The sequence below is a fragment of the Cololabis saira genome, unplaced genomic scaffold, assembly GCF_033807715.1.
Source record: "Cololabis saira isolate AMF1-May2022 unplaced genomic scaffold, fColSai1.1 scf030, whole genome shotgun sequence".
In the NCBI taxonomy this organism is placed as follows: Eukaryota; Metazoa; Chordata; class Actinopteri; order Beloniformes; family Belonidae; genus Cololabis; species Cololabis saira.
This window is the reverse complement of record NW_026906194.1, coordinates 92,501-105,000: the sequence shown is the minus strand read 5'-3', so window position 1 is coordinate 105,000 and position 12,500 is coordinate 92,501. Positions and strand designations below refer to the sequence as shown.

At 44.1% G+C, this 12,500-nt stretch overlaps 21 non-coding genes across 21 annotated transcripts in view; all 21 read right to left on the bottom strand.

Annotated features, from left to right (window-relative positions):
- Positions 1-28: 28 nt before the first annotated feature.
- On the bottom strand, positions 29-147 carry LOC133428063 (5S ribosomal RNA). The gene has a single exon (XR_009773138.1). It is a non-coding gene; the product is annotated as a 5S ribosomal RNA (ribosomal RNA).
- A 217-nt stretch (positions 148-364) lies between these two features.
- On the bottom strand, positions 365-483 carry LOC133428328 (5S ribosomal RNA). The gene has a single exon (XR_009773377.1). It is a non-coding gene; the product is annotated as a 5S ribosomal RNA (ribosomal RNA).
- Positions 484-682: 199 nt separating this feature from the next.
- Positions 683-801, bottom strand: LOC133428225 (5S ribosomal RNA). The gene has a single exon (XR_009773293.1). It is a non-coding gene; the product is annotated as a 5S ribosomal RNA (ribosomal RNA).
- A 199-nt stretch (positions 802-1,000) lies between these two features.
- LOC133428151 (5S ribosomal RNA) lies at positions 1,001-1,119 on the bottom strand. Its single transcript, XR_009773223.1, has one exon. It is a non-coding gene; the product is annotated as a 5S ribosomal RNA (ribosomal RNA).
- Positions 1,120-1,342: 223 nt separating this feature from the next.
- Positions 1,343-1,461, bottom strand: LOC133428192 (5S ribosomal RNA). The gene has a single exon (XR_009773262.1). It is a non-coding gene; the product is annotated as a 5S ribosomal RNA (ribosomal RNA).
- Positions 1,462-1,660: 199 nt separating this feature from the next.
- On the bottom strand, positions 1,661-1,779 carry LOC133428241 (5S ribosomal RNA). Its single transcript, XR_009773309.1, has one exon. It is a non-coding gene; the product is annotated as a 5S ribosomal RNA (ribosomal RNA).
- Positions 1,780-1,996: 217 nt separating this feature from the next.
- Positions 1,997-2,115, bottom strand: LOC133428108 (5S ribosomal RNA). Its single transcript, XR_009773182.1, has one exon. It is a non-coding gene; the product is annotated as a 5S ribosomal RNA (ribosomal RNA).
- Positions 2,116-2,314: 199 nt separating this feature from the next.
- LOC133428251 (5S ribosomal RNA) lies at positions 2,315-2,433 on the bottom strand. The gene has a single exon (XR_009773319.1). It is a non-coding gene; the product is annotated as a 5S ribosomal RNA (ribosomal RNA).
- A 199-nt stretch (positions 2,434-2,632) lies between these two features.
- LOC133428327 (5S ribosomal RNA) lies at positions 2,633-2,751 on the bottom strand. The gene has a single exon (XR_009773376.1). It is a non-coding gene; the product is annotated as a 5S ribosomal RNA (ribosomal RNA).
- Positions 2,752-2,950: 199 nt separating this feature from the next.
- On the bottom strand, positions 2,951-3,069 carry LOC133428048 (5S ribosomal RNA). The gene has a single exon (XR_009773124.1). It is a non-coding gene; the product is annotated as a 5S ribosomal RNA (ribosomal RNA).
- Positions 3,070-3,285: 216 nt separating this feature from the next.
- LOC133428326 (5S ribosomal RNA) lies at positions 3,286-3,404 on the bottom strand. The gene has a single exon (XR_009773375.1). It is a non-coding gene; the product is annotated as a 5S ribosomal RNA (ribosomal RNA).
- Positions 3,405-9,617: 6,213 nt separating this feature from the next.
- Positions 9,618-9,736, bottom strand: LOC133428165 (5S ribosomal RNA). The gene has a single exon (XR_009773237.1). It is a non-coding gene; the product is annotated as a 5S ribosomal RNA (ribosomal RNA).
- A 199-nt stretch (positions 9,737-9,935) lies between these two features.
- On the bottom strand, positions 9,936-10,054 carry LOC133428325 (5S ribosomal RNA). Its single transcript, XR_009773374.1, has one exon. It is a non-coding gene; the product is annotated as a 5S ribosomal RNA (ribosomal RNA).
- Positions 10,055-10,253: 199 nt separating this feature from the next.
- On the bottom strand, positions 10,254-10,372 carry LOC133428183 (5S ribosomal RNA). The gene has a single exon (XR_009773254.1). It is a non-coding gene; the product is annotated as a 5S ribosomal RNA (ribosomal RNA).
- Positions 10,373-10,558: 186 nt separating this feature from the next.
- Positions 10,559-10,677, bottom strand: LOC133428050 (5S ribosomal RNA). Its single transcript, XR_009773126.1, has one exon. It is a non-coding gene; the product is annotated as a 5S ribosomal RNA (ribosomal RNA).
- Positions 10,678-10,876: 199 nt separating this feature from the next.
- On the bottom strand, positions 10,877-10,995 carry LOC133428164 (5S ribosomal RNA). Its single transcript, XR_009773236.1, has one exon. It is a non-coding gene; the product is annotated as a 5S ribosomal RNA (ribosomal RNA).
- A 199-nt stretch (positions 10,996-11,194) lies between these two features.
- Positions 11,195-11,313, bottom strand: LOC133428163 (5S ribosomal RNA). Its single transcript, XR_009773235.1, has one exon. It is a non-coding gene; the product is annotated as a 5S ribosomal RNA (ribosomal RNA).
- A 199-nt stretch (positions 11,314-11,512) lies between these two features.
- On the bottom strand, positions 11,513-11,631 carry LOC133428182 (5S ribosomal RNA). Its single transcript, XR_009773253.1, has one exon. It is a non-coding gene; the product is annotated as a 5S ribosomal RNA (ribosomal RNA).
- Positions 11,632-11,830: 199 nt separating this feature from the next.
- On the bottom strand, positions 11,831-11,949 carry LOC133428049 (5S ribosomal RNA). Its single transcript, XR_009773125.1, has one exon. It is a non-coding gene; the product is annotated as a 5S ribosomal RNA (ribosomal RNA).
- Positions 11,950-12,148: 199 nt separating this feature from the next.
- On the bottom strand, positions 12,149-12,267 carry LOC133428162 (5S ribosomal RNA). Its single transcript, XR_009773234.1, has one exon. It is a non-coding gene; the product is annotated as a 5S ribosomal RNA (ribosomal RNA).
- A 199-nt stretch (positions 12,268-12,466) lies between these two features.
- The window catches only part of LOC133428324 (5S ribosomal RNA), a 119-nt gene continuing 85 nt past the window's right edge, over positions 12,467-12,500 (bottom strand). Inside the window, exon 1 of the ribosomal RNA XR_009773373.1 lies at positions 12,467-12,500. This exon is cut by the window's right edge and continues 85 nt beyond it. This is a non-coding gene — a ribosomal RNA (5S ribosomal RNA).

The following is a 12,500-nucleotide window of genomic DNA, read 5'->3' as shown; positions in this document are numbered from 1 at the left end:
AGCGAGAGCGCTCTCTGCTGGTTGAAAATGCTTACAGCACCTGGTATTCCCAGGCGGTCTCCCATCCAAGTACTAACCAGGCCCGACCCTGCTTAGCTTCCGAGATCAGACGAGATCGGGCGCATCCAGGCTGGTATGGCCGTAAGCTGAAGCTGCAGCTTGAAATACTTCTTATATGGAGTTGAAGATAAGTCATATAATACAAGTCATTGATTTGTTGGTGATAATAATTTAGAAGCGCTTATTTGTTGGAGTTAAAGTGCCTTAACCATGTGCAAAACACTTTAGGACGTGAGCTGTCGCTGTTACCACGTTGAAATATGTGTGGGTAGATTAAGCGAGAGCGTTCTCTGCTGGTTGAAAAAGCTTACAGCACCTGGTATTCCCAGGCGGTCTCCCATCCAAGTACTAACCAGGCCCGACCCTGCTTAGCTTCCGAGATCAGACGAGATCGGGCGCATCCAGGCTGGTATGGCCGTAAGCAGAAGCTGCTGCTTGAAATACCTCTTATATGGAGTTGAAGATAAGTCATAGAATATAAGTCATTGATTTGTTGGTTTTATTTGTTGGAGTTAAAGTGCCTTAACCATGTGCAAAACACTTTTGGACGTGAGCTGTCGCTCTTACCACGTTGAAATATGTGTGGGTAGATTAAGCGAGAGCGCTCTCTGCTGGTTGAAAAAGCTTACAGCACCTGGTATTCCCAGGCGGTCTCCCATCCAAGTACTAACAAGGCCCGACCCTGCTTAGCTTCCGAGATCAGACGAGATCAGGCGCATCCAGGCTGGTATGGCCGTAAGCAGAAGCTGCAGCTTGAAATACCTCTTATATGGAGTTGAAGATAAGTCATAGAATATAAGTAATTGATTTGTTGGTTTTATTTGTTGGAGTTAAAGTGCCTTAACCATGTGCAAAACACTTTAGGACGTGAGCTGTCGCTGTTACCACGTTGAAATATGTGTGGCTAGATTAAGCGAGACCGTTCTCTGCTGGTTGAAAAAGCTTACAGCACCTGGTATTCCCAGGCGGTCTCCCATCCAAGTACTAACCAGGCCTGACCCTGCTTAGCTTCCGAGATCAGACGAGATCGGGCGCATCCAGGCTGGTATGGCCGTAAGCTGAAGCTGAAGCTGCAGCTTGAAATACCTCTTATATGGAGTTGAAGATAAGTCATATAATATAAGTCATTGATTTGTTGGTGATAATAATTTAGAAGCGCTTATTTGTTGGAGTTAAAGTGCCTTAACCATGTGAAAAACACTTTTGGACGTGAGCTGTCGCTGTTACCACGTTGAAATATGTGTGGGTAGATTAAGCGAGAGCGTTCTCTGCTGGTTGAAAAAGCTTACAGCACCTGCTATTCCCAGGCGGTCTCCCATCCAAGTACTAACCAGGCCCAACCCTGCTTAGCTTCCGAGATCAGACGTGATCAGGCGCATCCAGGCTGGTATGGCCGTAAGCAGAAGCTGCAGCTTGAAATACCTCTTATATGGAGTTGAAGATAAGTCATAGAATATAAGTCATTGATTTGTTGGTTTTATTTGTTGGAGTTAAAGTGCCTTAACCATGTGCAAAACACTTTAGGACGTGAGCTGTCGCTGTTACCACGTTGAAATATGTGTGGGTAGATTAAGCGAGAGCGCTCTCTGCTGGTTGAAAAAGCTTACAGCACCTGGTATTCCCAGGCGGTCTCCCATCCAAGTACGAACCAGGCCCGACCCTGCTTAGCTTCCGAGATCAGATGAGATCGCACGCATCCAGGCTGGTATGGCCGTAAGCTGAAGCTGCAGCTTGAAATACCTCTTATATGGAGTTGAAGATAAGTCATATAATATAAGTCATTGATTTGTTGGTGATAATAATTTAGAAGCACTTATTTGTTGGAGTTAAAGTGCCTTAACCATGTGCAAAACACTTTAGGACGTGAGCTGTCGCTGTTACCACGTTGAAATATGTGTGGGTAGATTAAGCGAGAGCGCTCTCTGCTGGTTGAAAAAGCTTACAGCACCTGGTATTCCCAGGCGGTCTCCCATCCAAGTACTAACCAGGCCCGACCCTGCTTAGCTTCCGAGATCAGACGAGATCGGGCGCATCCAGGCTGGTATGGCCGTAAGTAGAAGCTGCAGCTTCAAATACCTCTTATATGGAGTTGAAGATAAGTCATAGAATATAAGTCATTGATTTGTTGGTTTTATTTGTTGGAGTTAAAGTGCCTTAACCATGTGCAAAACACTTTAGGACGTGAGCTGTCGCTGTTACCACGTTGAAATATGTGTGGGTAGATTAAGCGAGAGCGTTCTCTGCTGGTTGAAAATGCTTACAGCACCTGGTATTCCCAGGCGGTCTCCCATCCAAGTACTAACGAGGTCCGACCCTGCTTAGCTTCCGAGATCAGACGAGATCGGGCGCATCCAGGCTGGTATGGCCGTAAGCAGAAGCTGCAGCTTGAAATACCTCTTATATGGAGTTGAAGATAAGTCATAGAATATAAGTCATTGATTTGTTGGTTTTATTTGTTGGAGTTAAAGTGCCTTAACCATGTGCAAAACACTTTAGGACGTGAGCTGTCGCTGTTACCACGTTGAAATATGTGTGGCTAGATTAAGCGAGACCGTTCTCTGCTGGTTGAAAAAGCTTACAGCACCTGGTATTCCCAGGCGGTCTCCCATCCAAGTACTAACCAGGCCCGACCCTGCTTAGCTTCCGAGATCAGACGAGATCGGGCGCATCCAGGCTGGTATGGCCGTAAGCAGAAGCTGCAGCTTGAAATACCTCTGATATGGAGTTGAAGATAAGTCATAGAATATAAGTCATTGATTTGTTGGTTTTATTTGTTGGAGTTAAAGTGCCTTAACCATGTGCAAAACACTTTAGGACGTGAGCTGTCGCTCTTACCACGTTGAAATATGTGTGGGTAGATTAAGCGAGAGCGCTCTCTGCTGGTTGAAAAAGCTTACAGCACCTGGTATTCCCAGGCGGTCTCCCATCCAAGTACTAACCAGGCCCGACCCTGCTTAGCTTCCGAGATCAGACGAGATCGGGCGCATCCAGGGTGGTATGGCCGTAAGCTGAAGCTGCAGCTTGAAATTCTTCTTATATGGAGTTGAAGATAAGTTTATAATACAAGTCATTGATTTGTTGGTGATAATAATTTAGAAGCGCTTATTTGTTGGAGTTAAAGTGCCTTAACCATGTGCAAAACACTTTAGGGCGTGAGCTGTCGCTGTTACCACGTTGAAATATGTGTGGGTAGATTAAGCGAGAGCGCTCTCTGCTGGTTGAAAAAGCTTACAGCACCTGGTATTCCCAGGCGGTCTCCCATCCAAGTACTAACCAGGCCCGACCCTGCTTAGCTTCCGAGATCAGACGAGATCGGGCGCATCCAGGCTGGTATGGCCGTAAGCTGAAGCTGTAGCTTGAAATACTTCTTATATGGAGTTGAAGATAAGTATATAATACAAGTCATTGATTTGTTGGTGATAATAATTTAGAAGCGCTTATTTGTTGGAGTTAAAGTGCCTTAACCATGTGCAAAACACTTTAGGGCGTGAGCTGTCGCTGTTACCACGTTGAAATATGTGTGGGTAGATTAAGCGAGAGCGCTCTCTGCTGGTTGAAAAAGCTTACAGCACCTGGTATTCCCAGGCGGTCTCCCATCCAAGTACTAACCAGGCCCGACCCTGCTTAGCTTCCGAGATCAGACGAGATCGGGCGCATCTTTTTTTTTTTTTTTTCGTTTATTATGAAAATGTATACAAGAAAAGTGGTTTACAACATTGTTATACAGTCAAAATCTTCTACCATTTCGTCACAGTATCAAGTCAAAACATTTCCTTTTCCGAAAACATACAACAATCAAATCTCCAAGTAAATTGTCACATGCACAGCGTCGTACCCAAAACCAAAACATACTCCCAAACCAAAGGAAATAGAAACACATTATGATGCCCTCAACATAGGGATTCAAAGAAGAAAGGAAACACGCAAAATAGCTTCCAATGAAGACCCTTCAGATGTGGAGTATCAACTTGTCTCCCTCTGTTACTTCAACCAACTTATTTCCGTCAACAAAAGCATCAACAAAGGCTGTTTTACTATATTTCAAAACCAGATGTAAGTCCTTCTTTAAAATTGATTTGAAAATCACCCAAACATCCACCATCTTTCCTTCAAAGTGGGAGTAGTTTCTCCTCAGCCTGATTGCCAGTCTAGCGTGACTTAAAACAAAATTGAGCAGGTTGGTATTTATAACTTTGCTTTTAACACTTGTACCAAACAAAAGGAGTTGTTCCCAATGAAATCTATGTATGAATTTACTTCCCCAATGCTCGACCAAAGTGTGTTTCAACCTGTCGAAAAACTGAACCAAACAAGTACAATCCAAAAATAAATGAAAGAAATCTTCCTCCCCGTTCATACACACATCACACATTCTACTCAAATTTTTATTTATTTGATGCAATATTATCTTGGTAAATATCCTATTATGCTTTATTTTAAAATCATTATCTTCACATTCTATACTATTATATTTTATTCTACTACGCCATATGTCATCTATGTTCATTCCCACATATTTCTCCTTCCACATTGTATCCGAGGCAGGCCTCTTTAAGACTTTTTCCAACATTATGCCATATACAATCTTCACCTTCAGTTTACTCAAGCAGATCCTATAATTCTCTCTTTCTATATACAGCTCCGGCCAATCCCCCTCCGTCCTTTTTTCGTCATCACTATTTATCCTCGCTATCCATTCCATGTTCATACTGCTTTTGATTTTATCATATGTATTAATAATAGTTCCTCTTTTAATATCATGATCATCAAAATCAGCATGTCTGATCATATCCACAATTGAATGCTCTGGCAGGAGGCCAGGCATTACCTCATACATTATGTTTTTAACTTGTCTTATCCCAGCTCTAAAAAAGATAGCATTATAGAGTGTGTTATCATGATTTAACATTTTGTTATTTAAGAAGATGGGGTTATTGATAACCATATTTATATCTGTGCAGTCATAGTCTATCTGTGGCAAAAATGCAGCCCAGGCACTGAACACCTCCCTATAGAACTCCGGGATGCCTTCGTGCATATGTTTTTTTAAAGCCATCAAGAGACCATATTCTTCGCACTTCCCAGCCTTATGTATATATTGCCTGAAGAAACGTTTCCACGCATAATCTACCTTATCATACAAATATTTAACAATCGTCTTTATCCTAATTGCCTTCTTTTTTATTTCAATATTTACCAACTTAAGCCCTCCCTCCTCATACCCAGCCATTAATGTCTGGTGAGATATTCTCACTCCCTTACCATCCCAAAGAAAAAGAGAAATGATAGAGTTTAACTCTTTCACCACCCACTCCGGCATATCTATAGTCGCTATAAAATGTATCAGTTTTGACATCAGCAAAGCATTTATTATAATAATCTTGCCTTTTAGTTTCAAGCTTCTTAATTTCCAATAATTAATTGTTCTTTTTATTCTATTTATTACCCCTGTCCACGTATAATCTCTGGCTGCCTTCTCATTCACTCCTAGATAAATCCCCAATACTTTGATCTGGTCTTCTGCTATTTTAAAGTTGAGTTTGCACCGGTTATTATTGTCCTTACCCACATATAGAATTTCCGATTTCCCTATGTTAATTTTCGCCCCAGACGCTCTGCCATAAATCTCAATATGGTTTATTACCTCTTGTACACTGTCTGCATTCTGAACTGTTATTGTTGTATCATCTGCGTATTGCAACATGGTAACCCTCCCTCCTCCCGGTAGTTCAATCCCCCTAATGTTATTGTTACTATTTATGAACGTTGCTAAGGGTTCAACAGATAAACTATATAGGAGGGAGGACATGGGACATCCCTGCCTAACAGAACGCTGTAATGGAAAAGTGTTTGTTAGGAACCCATTGCACTTGACTTGGCTCTTTGCATTTTTGTATAGTAATTCAACCCACGTAATCATTCTACTTCCAAACCCAAACCGTTTTAAAGTGCTGAGGAGAAAATTGTGATTTACTCGGTCAAAAGCTTTATTTAGGTCGACCCCCAAAACAATCCCTCCTTCTCCGTTCGTGTTCATATGATGAATTACATCTCTAACTGTTATTATGGTGTCGCTGATGTCCCTACCCGGTATCCCATATGCCTGTGTCGGTGCCACAATTGTATTTATTATTTTCCCGATTCTACTGCCCAACACTTTTGCCAATATTTTGTAGTCTGTGTTTAGCAGACTGATGGGTCTGAAGTTTTCTAATTTGAGTTTGCTACCTTTATTTTTATATATGATCGTGATGATGCTGAGTGTCATGGAATGAGGTACTTGCTGTGTTCTTTCAATATTCTGTATTACAGTCACCAAGATGGGGGCTAAAAAATCAATGAACTCTTTATAGAACTCGTAGGTCAGGCCATCGGAGCCGGGGCTCTTATTGGACTTTCCACCCATTATAGCTTCCATCACTTCCTGAGTCGTTATATCCCTGTCGCAGCAATCAGCATGCTCACTGGAGAGCTTTGCGGACACAGTGTCAAGTATTCTTTTCATGCACTCATCATCATTTTCCTCCTCCGTAAAGAGGCATCTGTAATAGTCTTCAACCACACTGCAGATTTCCGTAATGTCATTCACCCGATCACCATTATCTTTTTCAAGTTCATCTATATAATTCTTTTCTTGTTTCTGTCTTTCCATTCCCAGAAAGAAAGCTGTGTTTTTTTCCCCCTCCACAGCGTATCTGGCTTTGCTTCGAATAATAGCGCCATCACAATCTTCTACTTCATATGTATGGAGCGTATGTTTTAACTTCAATAAGTTGTCCACTTTCCAACCGGCATCATTATCTGCCCTCTCTAGTTCAGTATCTATTAATAGTTTTATTTCTTTTACCCTTCTCTTTTTATATGCATTCTTGTGTTTAGCATATTTAAGGCTTATTGCCTTAATTCCTTTTTTAACTTGTTCCCACCATCGACCCGTATCATCTAACATGCCTTGATTGTCGGACATGGCTTTTAAATATTCTCGTATCCTATGTTTATATTTATTATCCCTAAGCAAGCTATTATTAAGGCACCATACTCCCCCACCCCTCCCTCTTTCCCCTACTTTTATCGTCCCCATGAGGTTTGCGTGGTCACTTATGGTATTAAAATTATATGTTAGTGTGCCGACATAGTTCATTATACTTTTCGCTACTAGACACATATCAATTCTACTTTGCTTTAATACACCCAATACCACCTGTCGTCGGGAGAACTCCCTCTTATCAGGGTTTTCCCACCTCCATTTATCTATAATATCATACATCCCATTCAGCATCAGCAGCTTCCTCCTAGATGCATCAGTCCCAAACATAGTGTTTTTTGATGCATCTAGTCTATCTAACCAGACATTCATATCCCCTATAATGATACAGTTTCCCGTGTAGCAAGGCTCAAGACTATCGAAAAAAAGATTCCTGTCCTTCTCTATGTTGGGGGCATAAACACAAAATAACTTAAAGAAAACATTCTGCACATAAAATTCGATCCCCACCACTCTTCCCTCTGTGTCCATGTGGCACTGTTTCACATTGGATGCTGTATTTCTTTTGAAAAGTATTGCCACCCCCCTTGCAGTCGTAGTTCCGTTACTATAAAAAAGAAGCCCTGGCCAAAATTTCCTTACCATTTTCACCACCTCCTCATCCCATCGTGTTTCTTGCAGACATATGATGTCTGTGCTACATAAATTGATCACCCTTTGTAACTTATTTCCTGTTCTCAAGCCATTGGCGTTTAGAGGAGAAAAACTTAACGTCATGATGAAAAAAAGAAAAAGAGAAATGAACAAAACTCAAGCAAAATATATAGACAAGAACCCATAAACACTATTTTTTCACACTTAACCCCTTCTTCACTTTCGCCTTCCTCTTCAATTTGTTAATAAATACCGCACTGAGATCTGTGTCCTCCCCCTCAGAAGATTCAAGTGATACCTGGGAGTCATCAGCTGGTTCACTTCCTGCCAGGTTCTCATCCCTCACAGGTACAGAACTAGAGGAAAGACCCCCTCTGGTCCTGACTCCGCTGCCGGCTCTACCTCTTCCCCTCGTCAGGACCCCCCCCGTGCGATCACTGCCGACTCTGGCGCCTGCCGAATGAGGGGATCTGTCCCTGGGGCGAGTGGCATGGACATCGGGTGGTGGAACCACAACCACCTCCCCCCCAATATTCTCCTCCACCGACGAGCCGATTCCCTCCATCATCACTTCGTCCATGCTGCTCCCGATACCCACGTCCTCCATGGACTGATGGGGCGCAGCTGCGCTGCGGCTCACCTCCAGCCTTCCGACCGCCTCCGGCTCCGCAGTCTGGGGGCCACGCCCATCCTCCGTCTCCACTCCCTCAGCCAGCAGCTTCTCCCTCTCCTGCTCCCTCTCGGCCGGTGACGGGGTCTCCTCCCGTTCATCTCCGTCCCCTGCCAGTGCTTCCCTCATCTCCTCTTCCACCTCCTCCTCCTCATCAACTTCTGCATGGAACTCCTCCACGCACTCCCTCGCAAAGTGTCCTTGTTTCAGGCATTTATAGCAGTGGAAGTCCGGACACTCCCTCATAATGTGTCCCGGTTGGATGCACAGTCTACACACTTTAACTTGTTTGTCATGGATCACTCTAAAGTGATCCATGCCCTGTAATGTTTCGAACTTTGTGGAGTAAGGCAGCGATGATACTCCCTAGGGGAATCTCACTCTGACAAAGCGAGTGCCTTCCGCGATGTCAGTCCCAGGCCACACCCTCCTCTTTATAGGGGAGACGGCAGACACACCCCAAAGTGCCAGTTTGTCCAGAATTTCTCCGTCCGTGATGTAAACTGGCAACGACATGAATGATACCACCATCTCGATGTTGTTTATCTCTCTGGCGGTGATCGTATTGTTTCCGACTCTCAAACCCTCCATTAATCTTTCTTTCCCAGCCGCATCTTTCATAGTCAGTTCGTACTTCCGGGGCGTCTTGAACCTGCACCCAATTACTATTCCGCATTTCTCTTTTGTTATCCTCAGCAAATCCATTGTCGAAAGTTTGTCCTCCCCCTCTATTTCCACCTCAATAGTCAGATCCTTCTCATAGGTTCGGTCGACCTTCTCATTGTCTGCATTCCGTTTGCCATTGTTCAAAGCCATGTCGTCCGTCCGTTACAAACTCCCCCCAAACAGCGAAGCTGCTGGGGGGGGGGGAGGTGGTTCCTCCACTCTCTTTTCAGGAGGTTTGTGGCCTGATCTTTCCTTCTCCTTCCTCCACCACGTGCTCCCTGGTGTCTTGCTCAAACAAACTGCCACGTCACACTTCCTGCACAAACAGGAAGTCAGAGCGCATCCAGGCTGGTATGGCCGTTAGCAGAAGCTGCAGCTTGAAATACCTCTTATATGGAGTTGAAGATAAGTCATAGAATATAAGTCATTGATTTGTTGGTGATAATAATTTAGAAGCGCTTATTTGTTGGAGTTAAAGTGCCTTAACCATGTGCAAAACACTTTAGGACGTGAGCTGTCGCTGTTACCACGTTGAAATATGTGTGGGTAGATTAAGCGAGAGCGCTCTCTGCTGGTTGAAAAAGCTTACAGCACCTGGTATTCCCAGGCGGTCTCCCATCCAAGTACTAACCAGGCCCTACCTTGCTTAGCTTCCGAGATCAGACGAGATCGAGCGCATCCAGGCTGGTATGGCCGTAAGCTGAAGTTGCAGCTTGAAATACCTCTTATATGGAGTTGAAGATAAGTCATATAATATAAGTCATTGATTTGTTGGTTTTATTTGTTGGAGTTAAAGTGCCTTAACCATGTGCAAAACACTTTAGGACGTGAGCTGTCGCTGTTACCACGTTGAAATATGTGTGGCTAGATTAAGCGAGACCGTTCTCTGCTGGTTGAAAAAGCTTACAGCACCTGGTATTCCCAGGCGGTCTCCCATCCAAGTACTAACCAGGCCCGACCCTGCTTAGCTTCCGAGATCAGACGAGATCGGGCGCATCCAGGCTGGTATGGCCGTAAGCAGAAGCTGCAGCTTGAAATACCTCTGATATGGAGTTGAAGATAAGTCATAGAATATAAGTAATTGATTTGTTGGTTTTATTTGTTGGAGTTAAAGTGCCTTAACCATGTGCAAAACACTTTAGGACGTGAGCTGTCGCTGTTACCACGTTGAAATATGTGTGGGTAGATTAAGCGTGAGCGCTCTCTGCTGGTTGAAAAAGCTTACAGCACCTGGTATTCCCAGGCGGTCTCCCATCCAAGTACTAACAAGGCCCGACCCTGCTTAGCTTCCGAGATCAGACGAGATCGGGCGCATCCAGGCTGGTATGGCCGTAAGCAGAAGCTGCAGCTTGAAATACCTCTTATATGGAGTTGAAGATAAGTCATAGAATATAAGTCATTGATTTGTTGGTTTTATAGTGCCTTAACCATGTGCAAAACACTTTAGGACATGAGCTGTCGCTGTTACCACGTTGAAATATGTGTGGGTAGATTAAGCGAGAGTTCTCTCTGCTGGTTGGAAAAGCTTACAGCACCTGGTATTCCCAGGCGGTCCCCCATCCAAGTACTAACCAGGCCCGACCCTGCTTAGCTTCCGAGATCAGACGAGATCGGGCGCATCCAGGCTGGTATGGCCGTAAGCAGAAGCTGCAGCTTGAAATACCTCTTATATGGAGTTGAAGATAAGTCATAGAATATAAGTCATTGATTTGTTGGTTTTATTTGTTGGAGTTAAAGTGCCTTAACCATGTGCAAAACACTTTAGGACGTGAGCTGTCGCTGTTACCACGTTGAAATATGTGTGGGTAGATTAAGCGAGAGCGCTCTCTGCTGGTTGAAAAAGCTTACAGCACCTGGTATTCCCAGGCGGTCTCCCATCCAAGTACTAACCAGGCCCTACCTTGCTTAGCTTCCGAGATCAGACGAGATCGAGCGCATCCAGGCTGGTATGGCCGTAAGCTGAAGTTGCAGCTTGAAATACCTCTTATATGGAGTTGAAGATAAGTCATATAATATGAGTCATTGATTTGTTGGTTTTATTTGTTGGAGTTAAAGTGCCTTAACCATGTGCAAAACACTTTAGGACGTGAGCTGTCGCTGTTACCACGTTGAAATATGTGTGGCTAGATTAAGCGAGACCGTTCTCTGCTGGTTGAAAAAGCTTACAGCACCTGGTATTCCCAGGCGGTCTCCCATCCAAGTACTAACCAGGCCCGATCCTGCTTAGCTTCCGAGATCAGATGAGATCGGGCGCATCCAGGCTGGTATGGCCGTAAGCAGAAGCTGCAGCTTGAAATACCTCTGATATGGAGTTGAAGATAAGTCATAGAATATAAGTAATTGATTTGTTGGTTTTATTTGTTGGAGTTAAAGTGCCTTAACCATGTGCAAAACACTTTAGGACGTGAGCTGTCGCTGTTACCACGTTGAAATATGTGTGGGTAGATTAAGCGTGAGCGCTCTCTGCTGGTTGAAAAAGCTTACAGCACCTGGTATTCCCAGGCGGTCTCCCATCCAAGTACTAACAAGGCCCGACCCTGCTTAGCTTCCGAGATCAGACGAGATCGGGCGCATCCAGGCTGGTATGGCCGTAAGCAGAAGCTGCAGCTTGAAATACCTCTTATATGGAGTTGAAGATAAGTCATAGAATATAAGTCATTGATTTGTTGGTTTTATTTGTTGGAGTTAAAGTGCCTTAACCATGTGCAAAACACTTTAGGACATGAGCTGTCGCTGTTACCACGTTGAAATATGTGTGGGTAGATTAAGCGAGAGCGCTCTCTGCTGGTTGGAAAAGCTTACAGCACCTGGTATTCCCAGGCGGTCCCCCATCCAAGTACTAACCAGGCCCGACCCTGCTTAGCTTCCGAGATCAGACGAGATCGGGCGCATCCAGGCTGGTATGGCCGTAAGCAGAAGCTGCAGCTTGAAATACCTCTTATATGGAGTTGAAGATAAGTCATAGAATATAAGTCATTGATTTGTTGGTTTTATTTGTTGGAGTTAAAGTGCCTTAACCATGTGCAAAACACTTTAGGACGTGAGCTGTCGCTGTTACCACGTTGAAATATGTGTGGGTAGATTAAGCGAGAGCGCTCTCTGCTGGTTGAAAAAGCTTACAGCACCTGGTATTCCCAGGCGGTCTCCCATCCAAGTACTAACCAGGCCCTACCTTGCTTAGCTTCCGAGATCAGACGAGATCGAGCGCATCCAGGCTGGTATGGCCGTAAGCTGAAGTTGCAGCTTGAAATACCTCTTATATGGAGTTGAAGATAAGTCATATAATATGAGTCATTGATTTGTTGGTTTTATTTGTTGGAGTTAAAGTGCCTTAACCATGTGCAAAACACTTTAGGACGTGAGCTGTCGCTGTTACCACGTTGAAATATGTGTGGCTAGATTAAGCGAGACCGTTCTCTGCTGGTTGAAAAAGCTTACAGCACCTGGTATTCCCAGGCGGTCTCC